This window comes from Lissotriton vulgaris, chromosome 8 (genome assembly GCF_964263255.1).
Source record: "Lissotriton vulgaris chromosome 8, aLisVul1.2, whole genome shotgun sequence".
NCBI classification, from domain to species: domain Eukaryota; kingdom Metazoa; phylum Chordata; class Amphibia; order Caudata; family Salamandridae; genus Lissotriton; species Lissotriton vulgaris.
Genome location: NC_141696.1, coordinates 68,390,832 through 68,409,591, shown reverse-complemented (window position 1 = coordinate 68,409,591; position 18,760 = coordinate 68,390,832). Strand labels below are relative to the sequence as shown.

Below are 18,760 nucleotides of genomic sequence, written 5' to 3'. Positions count from 1 at the left end.
TGGGAACATTTCCGTGGTGCAATTCTTTATCAGCGTCGCAGATAGGGGAACATGTGTGGCACACACAGGTATGAACCATTCAGTGTAGAATAATATTAGAGGACACAAAAACAAGTTCAGTACCTCTGGTTTCTGAAATGTTTGGCCTAATCGAAAATTGTCTAGTTTTATATCTGTGTATATTCTTGCTGAAGACATAACAAATGGTGAACCATTAGTTGGAAGAAAACACTCACTTGTGCGTGTCAACTTGTTAAATACTGCAATGTGCTCTTTGCCCAACCTGTTTGCTTCCTAGTACTCTTAAGAGCGATTCATGGAAAAATAGTGATTAAAACCATGCATGCCAACATTCCTGATTAGAACGGAGACTCTGTATTTTTTAAGCCGTAAATGGCTTTTTTTTAGCTTTGTTCCCAGTTTTTTATAGCACAACCTTGGCCTAAAAGCATTACAGAACTTTACATCAGCACCAGACTATATTACATGTGTTTTTAGGCACAGGGAGATTAACAGCATTCTGCCTAGAAACCCAGGGCCTAGTGCAAGCCTGGTTCTCCAGTTGCAAAGTAAGCAGCAATAGCTGCAAGGCTACATCTCCCCCTGCTTAATCTTGTTTTCACCTCATTAATGAGAAATTACATTATCCAATTGTTTTTTCAAAATCTCTCTTACCTTTTCCCAAATATTAACATTGAAAATCTATACAGTTTGCCTTATTGTTGAAATCCATCTGATAGGCCCATTCGGACCACAACTTGCCATGACTCCAAACTTGCAAGTACCTTACTAGTTACAGATTAAAGGTACACAAAATGATAGGCCAGGATGTATGTGACGGATAGCAGAAAGGCAAAAGAAATGTGTAGTTCTTCCAACTCACACTTCTCTTCTCTCAATATGTGCTCATGCAAACATGCGGTACACAGTCATTCTGGTTGTAGATGTGCCAGGGTTGCATTTGGAGCTGTACCCTCCATGCATAATTGTGTAAGAGACTGGTCCATGCAGTGCCCAGTGTGCGTATTACCTTTGAAAACACCAATATTACTACAATGATACAGTTTCTTGCACCACATACATTGTTACACATAAAGCATTTTACGCTCTCAATTGTTTAAACTGAAGATATTCATTCCTATCTACTTGCAGTAATGGTACCGCCATCTTTAGTTCTATTTAATGGTAGGTTGTATTTTCCTGTATTTAGAATTTGAAAGCTGGGGCCATACATTTGAGCAATTGCACAACCTTATCTGGTCTATCTCCTCCTCTTCCTACAGCTACAATGCAAAGCCTTAAACCAGGTAATGGCATAATATATACATGGAGGGCGGGAGCACACTGCCTCACACATCCCAGCACTCAATTTGCCCCAATGCATCATGGTAAATGCAGAGCATGATAACACTTACTTCAGTAGAGCCTTTACTTGTTAACACTTGTTGGTGCAGCTTCTACTGTGTAACTCTTTACATGTGTTTCTGGATGTATTTCTTCATCAGTAGAGAGCAACACATTGTTTTGGGGGATGGAAATGCTGCCCAAAGTCTTCTCAGGGTCTCTGTACCACACATTTGGCACGGGTGCCGGAGCCTTTTCAAACAGAAGGAGGGTGGGAGCACACTTTCCTATATCCCAGCGCTCAACTCAGTTTGCCCAATTCATAATGGTAAATGCAGTGCATGATAACGCTTACTTTAATAGAAGGGCGTTATATACATACAAGGGGCAGAGCCACTGGAATTACGCAAAGCTGCAGCTTTGTTTGTGCATCCTCATACATTCATTTAGAGTATTTGCCATCCCATCCATCATCTGCTTCATAATCTGCAGATTGTAACCCCAAATAATTGTTTCTAGCTCAAACAGTTCAAGTTACTAAAATGATGTTGAAATGTGTTTACATGCAGAAAAAGACCCTTTTCAAAGGCTCGCTGGTCATCTTTCATTTGCATATTTCAGTATTTGGTTGTTAAAGTGGTGCTAATGAGGTGAAATATTTGCCCAATATTATTACCATGGAGAAAAATGACAAACTAAGGAGCAAAGATATCAAATGTGCTACATATTTGACCTTTCCTTGCTGCACAGGTAAGGTAATCCTATCACATAATTTGGAGCTCTCCTGAAACATAGGGGGGCATTAGGATGGCGGACTGACGCAGGTCCGTCCGCCACCCCGAGGTAGAGGGACCGTCCGCATGGGCAGTGGCATTCCCTCCATGCAAATTAGGATGTGACCGCCGTATCTTTAACCTTGCGGCAGGTGGTGCTTGAAGCAGCACCCGCCGCAAGGTTAAAAATGCATTTATTGCATTTACATGCACAAAGCAGCAGGCACTGCACAGTGCCTGCCGCTTTCTTCATGTAAATGCAGGGGGGTACCATAGGCACCCCCCATTGGCACCCCCCACACCCTGGGGGCCCGCAACAGGCCCCAAAACTGAAAAGACCACATACTTTTCCACGGCGGAAAAGCCGCCGTGGAAAAGCATGTTTCCTGCCCCATCCTAATATGGCTGTGGTGTCTGATAGACACCGCCACCATATTAGAGCTTTTCCGCCACGGTCGGAAGGCGACCGCGGCGGAAAAGCGGCGGACGGGAAATCCCCCTGCCATCCTAATCTGGCGGGGGGTCTTTGGAGGCACTGCTGCAGTGATTCTGCATCCTCCAGGCCTGCGGTGACTTCTGCCGGCCCGGAGGATGCGGAATCACCGCAATCCTAATCGGCCCCATAATTCGAATCCGCTTTGCCATTTGTCATACATGGGATTTTGGGAAAATATTACCCCATGCAGAGTCTCTAACTGAAACAAACTAATTTTATTTACAAGTGTTCATATTATATTGTACAGCTCATATTGTACTCATGCAGTGAGTATGCAACCTGTTGTACTAAGCCACAAAAATAACTTTATTATATATGTGCTCTGTGCCTCTCCTACCTAGGGTTGCCACCTGGACAGTTTTCTGCCGGCACCACTAATATTTTAATGTCTCAGCCAGTGCAAAATCACCAAAAGCTAGCATTCTTAACCTGTGTCTGTGCATACTTCAGAGAGCATATATAAATAGTAAACACTTTTAATTCTGTTCTACAGCTCTATTAATGATCCCTGATTAACACAGTCGACAAAGGGAGAAATGTCATGTTACAAATCAATATGTACAATTTTGTTTAAAGTCCTATTTAGTGTCATATCCCAGCATTTGCAGACTTGAAACAACAACAAATACCTGTTTTTTCCCATTGGAAAGTTAGCCATCATAATCCTATCTCTCCCAAGCATGCGCCCTTTCTTCTTTTGAGTCCCAAACAAGTCAATCTTTTCCTCAGCTTCCACCCATAGAGCAACCAATGGCTATTCAAAATGGCAAGGCTGCATTACAATGTGTCTCAGATGAAATACTCGGAAATGTCTGTTGAAAACACCACCTCTAGTGAATGACTGCACAATAAGTGACCTCAATGAGAATTACTGTGCCCCTTTAAACTATTCTTCATGTTTGGAGCAGAGAATTATTGGATGGGAATGAAAGTCATTCTGTGTGTGCACTAATGCATGGTGTAAAGAGAACATATCCCATACCACCCTTCATCTCTACATATCCCAAACCATAAATTCACCCTTACCTCACTTTACTTCTATCCACCTCCAAAAACTAAATTCATACTTACCTCCCTTTACCTCTACCCACCCCTGAAGGCTAAAAACAGTTAACTCCCTTTACTTCTACCCACCCCTGATTACTAATAACAACCTTAACTCCCTTCACTTCTACCCATCCCTGAACCGTAAAAACGCCCTTAACTCCCTTTACCTCTACCCATCCCTGAACCCTAAAAACACCCTTACCTTCCTTTATATCTGTCCACCCCTGAATGACAAAAACATCCTTAACTCTTTTTACTTCTACCAACCCCTGAACCCTGAAATCACCCTTACCACCTGTTACCTCTATTTAACCACAAACCCTAAATTCACACTTTCCACCCTTCACCGCTGCCCACCCTATCCCTTAAATATTCCTTTACCTCCCATTACACACTCCAGGACCCTAAATTTAGCCTTACGTATATTTACCTCAGCTCCCGCCTGAACCCTAAATTCAAACTTACCTCCCTTTACCTCCATCCACTTAAACTATAAGATGAACTTTACTTTCCTTTGCCTCTATCCACCTTTGAACTCTAAATTCACTCTAACCTCCCGTTACCTCTATCCAAAAAGGAACCTTAAAATCACCCTTACATCCCTTCACCTTCACCCTCCCCGAATCCTAAAATCTGGGGTGATACTGACGAACGGGAGACATTTGACACCCAGGCTGTCAATGTGACTGAGCAAAGGTCTGTTTATTCTCTGCAGATCGCAGGTCACCACCCGGCAGCATGGACTGGGCCAGGCGGGGGCAAACTCCCTTTCGTGACTTCCTCTAAAAGAGCCCAATGTTATCTTTTCCTTTGTGGATTGCTCAATCTTGGAAACGCCTTCTCCCCAGTGCCTGGTCCCACCACCTCTGTTCCTCCTGCCTGCGCTGCCCTGGACTGAAGTGTGGGTGCTCCCGGGTCTGTCCTGGCCCTGCCTGCACCGGCTGTGCTCTCAGATGTAGCTGACCTTGGACAAGCGAGCAGGAAGGCGGTACATCAAGCGAGCCAGACGCCCCTGGGGTACGTGAACACTTTGCACCAGTATGCACCACTTTTTGTGTCTTTATGGCAACACAAAGTTACTGATATATTTTCCCGTGTGTGTTTGGAGAAGTGATGGACAGGAAAACATTTCAGCCAGGATAGATGATGGGAGGCAATATTACAGTAACACTGCACTGGTGTGCAAAAAAAAGAGAAGGACGTAAAGCCATTTTACTACATTTTCACATGTGATAGGGAATGGATTCTCTGGAACAAATGGGTTTGGCCTAAACCCTAGTGCAGGTAGGATTTTTCATGATACAGAAATGAGAACAGCAATTGTGGAAACATATCTGAACTTGCAGAGTGCATTTCTGTTTATTGACAAATCATTTTAGACGTTTATTATTTCTTTATTTTTTTTTTTAAACATATGTTTTTATTATTTCCAAGCCAGAAAAAATAAACCATGATCAGAATACGAAGACAGATAGGTACTCATGCAATGAGAGCACACCCTGGTCGCACCCAGGTATAAATGACATCGCCCTGGTCAACAGATATTATGTACCGTTACTGCAGGGTAATGGTATCAACTGTCAGCAACATCATTGATAAGCAAACATATTAGAAACGACCAGTGCTTTATGAGACCCAATGGAGAGACACGTATGTCGCACACTTGAGAATACAAAACAAAATGTACCCCCCTCCCTCTTATCCCACCCCTTTCGCCGGCGTATCACACATAACAAAATGTATGGCCCTAGCAAGGTGTAGCACTAAGGAACACAATACAGGTATACTGTAACAAAGATCAGGGAGCTCTGCAGCATCAGAGGCAGATGTAATCAGGGGTACAATAGTCCCAATAGTCCCAGATGTTAAGCATACAGTTGTCAGAGCAAAACAGCAGGGTCTCCAGCCATGGGGTCTACATCCAGATCAATATCTGAGGCTTTCAGAAAGACTACTAATGCCTCCCAATCCCTTCCTGCCTCCAAAGCTTTCTCGTGGCCAGCTGTAATCTAATGGTGCCTTTGCATTCCGCCGATTTAAGGAGGTCAGCCTTCCATCTTTGGACACTTGGGCCCTTCCTGGATTTCCAATGTGCTGTAATGTTTCTTTTAGCCAAGAGAAGGCACCCGTCCAAAAATGTACTAGTGATCCTGTTCTTAGACCTATTCCCTGTTCCCATCATGCACTGGGACAGGAACAGACTAATTTGCATATAGCCAGGTTCTGAGCTGGGATGGTGCAATGAGCTAAAAAACGGTGTTGGATCTAGCCCTGATCTCTTGACTGGGTGAGAGTATTCTGCTTAATTCAGAAACTCTGTCCATCACCACCCCTTGTTGTTAAATATTTTGTCCACCCTAAGCGTGGAAGGGTATACTCAGATGTGAGTCCCTTGCTCATTGCACCATCAGGATTCAAGCAAGCCGGGCCGACGACGGCTGAAATGCCAGAAACCAGTCCCCGGAAGCTTGTTTCCTTCCCAGTGTAAGAATTGGCTTGGTAGTTTGGTTTGCCCTGTTCCCATCATGCACTGGGAGAGGAACAGACTAATTTGCATATAGCCAGGTTCTGAGCTGGGATGGTGCAATGAGCTAAAAAACGGTGTTGGATCTAGCCCTGATCTCTTGACTGGGTGAGAGTATTCTGCTTAATTCAGAAACTCTGTCCATCACCACCCCTTGTTGTTGCTCTGGCAAGGGCATCGGCCATATTTGCTACAAACATGAGTAGATCATCAACGTAATGCGCAATGTAATGGGTTAGACCATGTAGACAAAGCCCCAGATACCGCAGTCCTGTCCTGGCCTGGGCTGCTAGGTGCTCCATGGCCAGGGCAAATAACAGAGGGGAGAGCAGGCAGCCCTGCCTCGTCCCACGGCTCACAGCGCAGGCATCCGAAATCAATCTCCCCATTGTTACCCGAGCAGTGGAATGCTTGTACAATAATGCCATCCAAGTGACAAAAGTATCACCCAAACCAAAACTACGCAAACTGTTGAACGCTTTCTCTATATCAACCAATAAAATGGCAGCTGATTCTTTGGGGTAAGTGTCTGCTTCTAAAATACGAATCAAGCATCTCACTCTCTCCCTGCCCATATTCGTGCCATGGATGAGATTCTGGCATTTAGGAGAGCCGTGAAAACTTTTATCTTTCCCACTGGATCTTAGGACTCTATTGCTGAACTCTCTCTTTCTATTCTATTGCTGAACTCTCTTTTTGCCCTGACTGAGTTGTGTTTCTTCCCCAGATATAGCACCGGGACGCCCCTTTGCTGGGGCAGCTGTGCGCTTTAGAAATGGAAATAACCTAATATAACATAACATTCATGGCTGTATTCCTTGTTTGGATAAATCCTGCCCTATCCCTGTATACTATGTGGACCATGTGTGGGAGCAGCCTAGTTGCTAAGATCCGACTTAATATCTTATAATCAGTAGTAAGCATGGACAGTGGGCGATAAGTGGTCCTATTTGAAGGCGGCTTCCCTGGCTTCAGCAGTGGAATAATTATGGCTTTGCGAATGGTGGCAGGCAATTGACCCGCGTGCTTCACCTCATTATAAAGTATCACTAACTTAAGAGCCAGAAGGTCAATGAAGGTCAAATAAAACTCAATCGGCAGGCCATCTGCCCCAGGGGTCTTGTTCTGCGCCATATGTTTGATCGCCCCCGAACTACTCCAATTATTATATCTTGGCCTAGCAGCTCCGCCTGAGCCCTATCAAGTTTGGAAGATCAACCGCAGAGAGAAACTCCCAAGGACGGCATAATTCAGCATCATCAAGCTCTGATAGAGATCTGTATGTAATAAGCAAGGAACGGATCATTAAACCCCTCCTGGGTTAGCAAATTTCCCCCGCTTGGCTATACAATTCTAATATGACCTTCCCTCGTCTAGCGGGGTTAGCTAACCAAGTCAATAACGCTCCAGATTTATCGCACTCAGCATGAGCGCGCACTAAATATTTTTTATAATCAAAACAGCGTAACCTCTCAACCCGCGTGGCACCGCCTCCCTCGCCTCCAACAACCCCTGCTGTCTATCAGGGTGCCCGGTCGTTCCTGTTCTGCTTTGTGTAGGTGCTGATCTGCGGTCCCCGTAACACAGCCTTGAAGGCATCCATTCCACAGCAGATGAAGAAGCCTTGCCAGTATTCTCAAGAAAATATTAGGTAATGCCCGCTCCCACCACCTCACGAAAGGCCTGGTCCCCTAAAACGTGGAGAAGTGTGGCTCACTGGTTAGAGGAGGCAGACCTGGAAGCAGAGGTCAGCCCGGGACCAGGGTTCAATTCCCCACCTCGGCGGGTCTTGGGCTCAAAATTCCATGGACTCGACAATTCTCGCTCCGGTGCCTACTGGATTTACGGGTTCACACTCTGCGACTCTGGGCAATAGCTTGCTTAATCTCCACAATGGCCCCTCGCGGTGGGATGCCTGGCTTTCACCTTGTGGTTACCCCGCCGGGGTTATCTCACAGGGGAATACCAGGATGGGTTCCCTAAGCAAGCGCTTAGATACCGGGTCGGTGATTTGCGCTATATAAATACATTTACATTTACATTTAATAGTTCTGGAAGAAATAGCCATGCCTGGATTGGAGGACACGCCTGGGCCCAATGTATTTTTAGAAGTAACTAGTTATGATCTGAGAGTGTTCTGATGAGATACTCACTATTGTTTACTGCTGCGTGAATATCTGGGGAACACAGTATTGCATCTTAACGAACACGGAGCTCATGCAGTGCTGAAAAGAAGAATATCTGCGATCTCTCGGGTGGTGTGCCCCCCATGTATCAACTAGCCCCCAATAATGCTGGCAATCCCTTCTAGCCTTAGAGAGCTTATGTATAGGTTAGTCAGGGAGAGGTGAATGAGACCTATCTAGTTAAATAGTCCCTGCCCATATTCACTGACCCAGTCAGTTGGGACACCAGTTTCCCGGATAAAAGGGTGAAAAAGGCTGGCTGCTCCATGTTGGAGGCATAGATGCTGCGCAGCACTACATTGCTGCCATTGAGTCAGCCCGCAACCATCCCATACCTCCCCTCTGGGTCCGTTAGCTGATATGTGGGCTGAAAAGGAACCCTCGCTTTGACCCATATTAACACTCCCCGCGCAAAGGCAGAACAAGTTGTATAGAAAACCTGACCTGCCATCTATGCTGCAGGGCGAGACCCTATTGATATGTGATGTGTGTTTCCTGAAGGAAGACAATTTGAAGAGAGTAAGAGGCAGACAACTGGGAAGAAAAAGAGCGAAGCAGATCTAGTATAAAGCAGCAGAGCAGTTACATAATATCAGCTGTTCCCGGAGTTACATGTGGTAACTTAACACCCGCAGTGCATCAGATCTTTCTCTCTCCATCTGGTAGGCACTTGGTGTTCGCATGGTGTTGCAATGAAGCCTTGTCTGTCGTGTTCTTTGCGGGTGTTGCTGCGCGGGAGGAGGCGTTGGCCTACGCCCTGCCGGTCCGCGGCCAACTTTATAAGATTCAATCTAGTCCCAAGCCTCCTCGGGCTCATCACAAAAGTGAGTCTTGCCATCTAAGACTGTCCGCAGTTGAGCCGGGAACATCAAGGAGTACTGGCGCCCTTCATCATGCAAGGCCCCCATGACTGTCTAAGAATGAGATGCCGCGGCATTGGACCTCCAATGCATGGTCAGGGATGATTGACAGATTACTATTATCTACCGTATAGGGCCCTGAAGAGTGTGCCCACTGCAGTAGAAAATCCCTGTCTTTGTAATGAAGGAGTTGAGCGACCACCAGTCGAGGGGGCCTTCCCCTGCACCAGGGATTGGGCTGGGACCCAGTGAGCCCTCTCCACGATACAGAACTGTGTCACTTCAGCAGGTGCCACCATATTCCGAACCCAGCCCTCCAGGTAGTCTATCATATTAGCACCTTCCACTCCCTCCAGCAGACCCAGCACTCATATATTGTTTCTGCTGTTATGCCCTTCAGCATCCTCAGCTCGTTTCTCCAGCAATTTAATCCTGTGGGAGATATCCCCCATCTGAGTCGAGAGGGTTTGCTGAACTGGCGCCATGTCTGCCAGAGAGGCCTCCGTCTGCTTCACATGGTCAGCCAGCTTAGTGTGTTCTGCTTGTAGGACTCCCAGCCCCACCACCACATTAGCAATGTCCAGGTGTAGCGTACCTTTGGTATCCCCTATAGCCTGCAAGATTTGGGCCAATTAATGCTGGTCCAAGTTGGCAGTTCTGGTGCATTATGCTGTCTGTGCACTGAAGCCGACTCATCCTGGTCCTGAGGAACCCCAGTCTGCTTGCCCCTGGGCTTTCTTGGGGAACCCCAGTCTGTTTGCCCCTGGGCTTCCCTATTTCCCCAGGAGTACAACGCCGCCAGGCAGGTACGGACGGACAGTGGCGTCCACTATCGCAGGTACCAGAACAGGTGCGAATGATGGCCCCCACATCTAGGAGCAACTGCATCGTCCAAGGATCACCATTACTTGCTGGCCATGCAGAGCACGAATGGCCAGGCTCCAGTGTCCAGTCACCATGAACAGGTCTAAGGCCAGAGCTACTGTGCACGTCAATGACACTCGCCCCCTTTTAACTCTGGGCAGGAAGTCCAGCCCACCCAGAATCTGAGCCAGAGCCCCCCAAGGGTACATGTCCAAGGTCTGCAGCGCTCCGCCCCAAGCAACAGGACAAGGCGCACAGCACACAGGTGAGCAGTCCCAAGTTCATTCTCCTGATCCCCAATAGGAGCAGTGGCACTCGCAGCAGCAGGGCCCCACAGGGAACCCCGCTCCAGTCTGCCAAGCAGGGTACAATGAGCTTCAGCGGCGTCACAGCAGTGGGTCCCCGCCCGCCGCACCATCAACAAAATGGTGCCGGCCTCCAAATGCACCAGCTTGCCAGCAACGAGTGACAACCAGTCCGTTCAGCAAAGGAGAAGGCCCCCCGGGGTTGCCCACACACCGGAAGGCAACAACAGTAAGCAGGCTCAGATTGGTTCCAAGGCAGGCGTCAGGAGTACAGGCAGGTGCATGATGGCTCCTTCACAGTACGTGAGTCTCTTCAATAGAAAAACACTGTGGTGGGTATCGCTCACCTCGGCAGCCCCCTCCAGTCGGTGTCAGGTCAGCAGAGCCCTCGTTGGAATTCCGAGGCTACCCAGGCAACCACGAGGATCAGGCGGGCCCCCTCTGCAGCCTCCTGTCCGAGCGCTCTGATTCAGCAGGTGCCACCATCTTGGGGACTCGGAGATGGAGCGCTCCGCTCATTCCCCGTGGGGTGCTAGGCTCCACGGGTTCTTGGAACTCTCCAAAGTCGGTCCTAGGGGCCACCCAGTCACAGCATGGCCAGGTGCGTGCCCCGGCAGCAGGGCAACAGCAATTGGGTGGGATAAGTGTGCAGGCCGGCTCGGAGCTCCGAGCTCACGTGTCCATCGCCATCGGCTCGTTATTCACACACCCTCATTTTAGACGTTTATGATGTTAAAGAAAAGAAACTTTGGTGCATGAACATGTCTTTTTTCTTTAAAACAAGTTTTACTATGTTGCACAGTTTTGTTACTGATGTAATAGAACTGGAAGAAATTGATGTTGACTAACTTCCTGGTCCATCTTTTACACCTGAAAAGAGGATACCCTTATTTTCTCCACTTTCTATTATGTAAACAGCAAAAATAAAGTGAATGTGTTTGTTACGTTTACCTGATGTGGTGCAAATACTGTTTGATTGCTCCCTATAAAACCTGGGGCTTATTTATGTGAGCCGTGCCTCACTTTTGCACCAAATAAAGTGGTGCATGTGTGACGCAGGGCGGTCATAAGGATTTATGAAGTCCCACATACCCACCCTGCATGGCTTTCAGTGGCCTCACAAATCATGAGTAAGGCGAAGCAGATCAAATCGCTGTGTCACCTTACTCTGCACCTGGGAGGAGTTCCATGGGCATTGATGAGGATGTGCCCACACAGCAGTCATGGAATTTGACACTGCCCCAGATTTACAAAGTGATGTAAACGTGGAGGATCGTCATATCTGTACAACTCCCAAGGTGAGGTGTAACAATGAGAAATATGTTAATTTCTGCTTGGTTTTTTCCTCTTTCCATATGTGCTGTATTCTTCAGCCCATATAGAAAGAGGAACATGCTTCATAGTATAGTTTTTTTGCAGAAAGGTGCCCCTTTGCTGCAGGGAGCCTACACTGGCGCTAGGCTGCCAAATTGGTGTAAGAGTAGGCAGAAAGGACAGGATTGGACCATATTTCTTAAATACAGTGTTTTACTCCCCTTTCACTTTAGATTCAAATCGACTTTCCCCATATTTTAGCATCAGAGCAATGTTTTTTTATGTAGCCTGGCCCGTTCATGTGTAAAACTGTGCAGCCTGAGAGATTAGGGTACAGTTTGGCAAATTGTATCAAAAGTTTGGGATTTTAATTATGGAATTAGTTTAATTGCCCACAAGCTACCAAATAAGCTTGTTGATGCACTCAAGTGGGAGCAGGAGCAGCATCTAGAAACAAGCATTTGCAATGCAATAAGCCTCAAATTGCATGAGTTAAAACTATTCATGTTCTAAATGACAATATCTTCTTCCTATGTTTTGAGAAGTTGTAAGTGTGATCTCCACATGAGATTGGTTCAATTTGCCAGGATTAGTATCCGTTTTTTCCAGCTCGTAATATGAAGGACAGAGACATTTCTGTTTGCAGCAAGGTTTCTTTATTTTGATTCATACGACAAGGACAGCCGACACGTGTTTCGCCCCCTCTTGGCGATTTGTGCCGGGGCTTTCTCAAGGCTAAATGGGTTAAATCACGTAGAAAATTCCTGTTTCAAGATGTGTACAGTGTCCGAAATATAAAAATATAATTCTTCAGTAATAAAACATTTCCTGCTCATTTCCCAATCTCCCTTTCCGCACTGCGTGCACCCGAAATCACCACCTGGTGATTTCGGGTGCACGCAGTGCGGAAAGGGAGATTGGGAAATGAGCAGGAAATGTTTTATTACTGAAGAATTATATTTTTATATTTCGGACACTGTACACATCTTGAAACAGGAATTTTCTACGTGATTTAACCCATTTAGCCTTGAGAAAGCCCCGGCGCAAATCGCCAAGAGGGGGCGAAACACGTGTCGGCTGTCCTTGTCGTATGAATCAAAATAAAGAAACCTTGCTGCAAACAGAAATGTCTCTGTCCTTCATATTACGAGCTGGAAAAAACGGATACTAATCCTGGCAAATTGAACCAATCTCATGTGGAGATCACACTTACAACTTCTCAAAACTGTTTCCCTAACCCTGAAGCCCAAGAGGTCCAGAGCTTCGAGTGTGTCTCCATCCACTAACTAACCATACTTATTCAAGTGTTGTCTAAAGCCTTGAAATCCTTGGGCCTTTGCTACCTTATCCACATCTTCTTCCTATGATTAGGGGAATTATGTGTATTGTATTGGAATTGTTAGTTTGGAATTGTGTGAAGTGGAACTGTTTGCTCTGGGGTGTATTTATGTAGTGGAATTATGTGCCGTATCGAATAGATAGGGGTGAGAGCTGCACAGAATAACAAGAAAGGAAGATAGAGATAAGTAGGTCGTTTGTGCAGGAAGTGGGGAATAAACTCTAAACAGAGGAGCAGAAAGAGTGTATGAGAAAGAGTGAAAGAAGGGGAGAGCAGACTACAGACGCATAAAGAGGGAGGACCTGTGCATGCAGAAGACACCCTAAGAAGAGTAGGAGAGGGTGGCTTTGATTGATGGAAACATTGAAAAGGCACAGAAAAGAGACTGTGTTTAGTATGTTTGAGCAGGCATTATAAATAGGGAATAGGGGTTATGAGGGAGGGATGAGAGGGTGCATAAAAGTGAAATACAGTCTATAATAAGTTACCAGAAAGAGCAATCATTCACTCTTGTTTCCCATGCACTTTGAAGCAGACTGGTCTGCTTTGCATGATGTGAAAACTGCTCATCTGGAAAATCTTTTCTCACCAGGCATCCTCCAACTAACCGACCAGGACCACTCAAATACATACAACCATGGGTACCTTTAAAATATTACATCTCCCTATTACACTTCAGCTCAGACCCAATCACAAATACTGAGGAGAAGGCTGCACTTATACAATGCAGACTTAAATTACCTCTGTTTTCATATATTTTTATTTGAGAATGACATAGTCAATTTTGATACAATCATTATGACATAGCAGTCATACATTTCTACAATTAAGTCACAATACAGTGCAAATTGTTCAACCATAATGTTAATGTGCCTCCATGTTTCCTTGGCCAAATCTTCCCTGATATTATAGATCATGACTTCACCACCGGGTCGCAGAGAGGGGCTAGTGCAGATTCCATCTTGTCCTCATAATCACTGAAAAAGTGTGGTAGTTTCTCTACCTATCTTGACCAATGTAGCTCTGGGGAGGTAGGCTCTATGTATGATTCTGAGCCATAATTTCATGGAGATGGCTACTTCTTTAGGGGAACAGAGGGCTTCCTGCCAATCCTCATATTCTGGCTCTCCTATGTTCCTGTGCCAATGCCCACAACGTTTTTGCAGGGGATTAGAGGAGTTATGCATTAGCTTTTGATAGGTCAAGGAGATTTCTCCGCATTCTATAAAGTCTGTAACAAGTCTGTCCTCTAATGGTGAGGCTTCAGAGAGGTTACTTCCTGGTGTAATGGCCGCCATAGGGGCATTTCTCACCTGTAGATACCTGAATGTTTCAGTTGTGACAAGACTGAATTTCAACTGCAAATCAGCGAAAGGGATCAACTCCCCAAGTCCACCAATCTCCCACTGTTGAGATTTAAACAAGGTCCCACCTGTTGAATCCAGTGCTGGTATGTAGCCGGCCCAATTAATCACTTTCCCAGAGCGGTGTGATTTTGACTTAGAATGTCGTGCCAGCCCAGCCTTTTGTTTACTTTATGTCAAAGGGTGATTGTTTAGGCAGTGATTTGATTTGATTTGTTATTTGTTAAACACTTGTATGCCGTGGCGTCTTGGCGCTGATTGAGGTACAGTAGGATTGAGGAGCCATGAATGATACTGTAAGATCGTCGAAAATACCCAAGTTTCCAGCTCCTTCCTAAGCATCCGAAGGTTAGGTTCGAGTCGAAGTATGGATGACATCTGATTGCAGGACATATAAAAAGCAAGGCAGTGCCATCCTTTTGAATAGTGCTACATCTCCCAGTAATGAAAGTGGCAGTGATCGCCAATGCTGGACGTCACTTCAAAGATTTGTCTGAAGGGCCTGTAAATCATAGGTATAAAACAGAACTGGGTCTGCCGTGATGAATATCCCAAGATAGCGGAAGCCCTCTATTACCACCGCCGTCTCACATTCTGTCGGTAGAGCTAGGGGTTGGCAACATAGCATGCAACATGTGGTGCCGCACATATGTTCCAATTCCCTAGAACTCCATGCGCTGCTGTGCAGGCCATAATCCCGACACCAGAACAGTCCAACTCATGAGCCACTAAGGGACTCAACAGTCGATCATAATCTGGAGCAGGAGACACCATATTGGAGAGACACAAATGAAATGAAATTAATTTGTACTTGTAAAGCGCACTTATACCCCAACCGGGGTTTCCTGGCACTGTACGCATACCGCTGAGGAACCCTTCCTAGCTTTTCCCTGTTAAATGTCCACTCCTGGGCACCCCTAAAGGTGAAGCCAGGCATCCCAGCACTGTTGGGGCCATTGTGGAGATTAAGCAAGCGATTGCCCAGAGTTGCAGAGTGGGACCCATGATTAGAATAGGCACCGAGGCGAGAATTATCAGGTCAGAGGAAATTGAGCCCAAGACCCACCGAGGCGGGAATTGAACCCTGGTCCCGGGCCAGACCTCTGCACAGGGTCTGCCGCTCTAACCATTGAGCCACACTTCTCTACGAATCCAACGCATATTCATATTGACAATCCAGGCAATGGAACACAGGTTGCACAGAAGCGAAATATGAGAACTGGAAGGATAATCCATACGCTACACTCAAAGTGGCCAGAGGTAGCGTTCCATAGAATTCAAGCATCCGGTTTCAAAGCTGGAATAGCCGGGTAGGCCGTCTTGTGACACGGATAGTGCAGCCATTTTGGAGCAAGCAAATCAACAGCAGCACTGCGGCAGCCAAGGCGAGAATTAATGGTAATCCGCCGTATCTGCTGGAAAAATAGAATGAAAAAATGCCGGTATCACACCAAATATAGTTTGGAACGAGGTCAAAAGGCCTGAGCCCACAACTTTAAAAAAATGCAACAAGCCTGTTGTGGCCAAGGCATTGAATATAGTGTGAATCAAGGCGCCAAAATGAAGTGGGAGATCAGTATTCAAAAGCGCATGCACCACTGTTCGGGTGTTAGCTACGTGAAAGGCAAATGTCTCGCGCAAAGAAGTAAGGGCGACTTCTTTCTTGGACAATAGAGCCCTTATTCTGCTCATCTTGTTGAACTCAGCTTTCAAGGTTGGAACGAAAGGCCAGATGGATATATCGAGTCTCCCATGTGGGAGCTGGAAAAGCACATTTTTGCAGCAGACCACTCGTTGGGAGATAGTTACAATATGCAATCCCTGCTAGCATCCCACAACAAGCTTCATTATTTAAAAATTAAATGACTACCGTTAGCTAGGAAAGTGAAAGTTGGGGGTCTCGCTGGTACTGGATTTCCCTTCAAAATTCAAGCTAAATTCGGAACTTGACTGTTACGCGGTCCGTGCAAATGTATATTCTTGCACACTAGTGAGTGATCAAGTGCAATCCTCACCTTTTAAATAAACTTCCTTACCATCTCATCAACGACAGCAAGCACTTTTTCTAAATTTGCTTGACCCATTGCCCTTAATCTAAAAGCAGCTTCAATTTGAGACAATTTCCAAACTTCGTTGTAAATAGCATACACCCATCTTTGGGACCAGCCTCCTACAGGGCCTTTCACAAAGTCATTCAAATCAACAGTGTCAGTCAATTGTTATAAATGAAGTTTAACTGACGCTAAGGTGGAATGTTTAAGACAATTTTGACACAATTTCCTTACCGAATACATAGTAACAGAATGGGTGTCTTCAAAACGGGGGTCCTCCCTAACCTGTGTGTAACCCGGGGCCAGGCCCAGAAAACGAAGTTGGCAGGAATCTGAACTTTTCTGCCATAATAACCAACCTTGGGGATCCAAGCTGGAAATATTGAACGGGGTATTAGTAATTAGGGCCTGCAATTCATCAATTGACATAATGGTGTGATTGTCGTATGTAGGATAAGCACCCAGATCAGGAATGGCAGGGGCATTTATTTTTTTTAGAAGTAGCCAATCCAAAGCAAGTAGTTTGAAAAATAGTAGAATTCAAAAACAACATATGGTTCGGGATGAGGCACGTGCAATGTAAAGCTTCTGTGCCTTGAACCTGCCTGTTTTTAGAACCCCAAACAGATTTAAGATCAATGGTATCCTTCCACAGCTCATAGCCCCTTATAGCTAATTGATCCATAAAGGACTAAGAAAACAGTCATTTAGTGTCTGTGTGTCTAACTTTGGAAGTAGACATAGAAGGCACTTTGAAATGAAAGGCTTTAGGATTGGATCGAGTGAAATCAGTAAAATAAGTAAACATTTCAACACAGTTTTTGAGTTGCCTTCAATGGGAGCTGGGCAATGTTCCCATTGTGTATAATTAACCTCATTTCTAAATGTATTTGCTTTATGCAGGAAATGATTGCCATAGTGCTGATAACAATACAACGCTGCATAATTTTTGGAGTTTAAGTACAAATCTTCAGTATCAAATACAGCATAATATTTCAAATCAGAAAATAGAGCTTCAATGGACTGGACATCCTAATCGTCAGAGCGTATGTTCTGTTTCACAACGTTCCCATAAAAACACAAAGTACATTGGGAACATTTATCACCTCTGTGGGGCCATGAATTTGAAATTTAACAGCATCCAATACAATCTCATCTAACACAGGCCAGGCAGTGATATTAACAAAAGTCTGGTCGCTCTTCCTGGTGTGTGATGAGGAGTGGGGCGCCAAAGTTCAATCAATTAACCTAATTGTAGATTTCTCAGTAAGGTAATGTCCATTGACTAGATGAAAAAAGTCAACCACAAATCCAATCGACATGAACAAAAAAATGGAGATGAGCAACAACCAGATGTAAGTACAAGGGGTGATCAAAAAACGTCTATTAAACCAAACAGAGAAAATAGAAATTTTCGATGGGGCTCTAGGTGTTGTAGAGCTAATGTCAAATAAAAAACGTGACTGGTCAACTGTACTTGTCGGCACACCAGGCAACAACACATCTGTGGGGTAGATGTACTCGGTATCTTCATGGGGATAACCAGCCAGTGGATTTAACAATGGATTAGTAACTGTATGCATCTCAATGCCAATGTCAGGCCTGTTCGTATTTGGTGAGTCAAAAAAAGAATTTCTCTGCATTTCTGGACAAGAGACCACTGGAGTTATACTAAGAAGAATTGTCCACTCATTTTGGTTACATACTGTCAATGGAGATGTACCTGTTATCCTTGCAACCAGGAGGTGGAAGTAAAATGACTTTTCTAGTTTCCTGCACGCCAAGCACTGGAACTGATGCACGATAAGAGGGGCCAAACTCCTTCTTGTTCTCCACCTTCTCACGGACCAGGTCACCGACTTGGGGTAGCCAGCCAACTACCGGAATCTGTAGAGCAGCTTCAGCTCCAGGTGTGGAGGGCAAATGTTCCTTTGCAAGACTGTCTCGAGTCTCTTATATGTTCTGTAACACAGCAGAATGATTATCTACGTCAAAGGGGACGGCTGGCGCTGCCATGTCTAGATCATCAAGGTCCGGGACAAACATTTTTATGCCAAAGAGCATTTCGTATGCCGTCCGCTCACCCAGAGACCTTCTAGGGAGATTATTAAGTGCACGTTGTACGCTATACAAATGGGCCAATCAATCTCCTGGCAGAATCTAAAACTGTAGTTGTCAAGGATTGCTTTAAGTCACGCTTCATTCGCTGCACAACAGAATGGCCCTCAGGCCGGTATGGAGACGAAAATTTGACCGGCACCTCCAAAGACCCCATAGCTTCTTTGCACGCCTT

The 18,760-nt window shown here is 45.5% G+C and overlaps 1 protein-coding gene across 1 annotated transcript in view; it reads left to right on the top strand.

Annotated features, from left to right (window-relative positions):
- The window catches only part of LOC147693410 (uncharacterized), a 218,812-nt gene that overhangs the window by 81,337 nt on the left and 118,715 nt on the right, over positions 1-18,760 (top strand). The window contains exon 3 of the mRNA XM_086933721.1: positions 4,376-4,677. The gene's annotated coding sequence lies outside the window, so the exon portion shown is untranslated. The remainder of the gene's footprint in view (positions 1-4,375; positions 4,678-18,760) is intronic.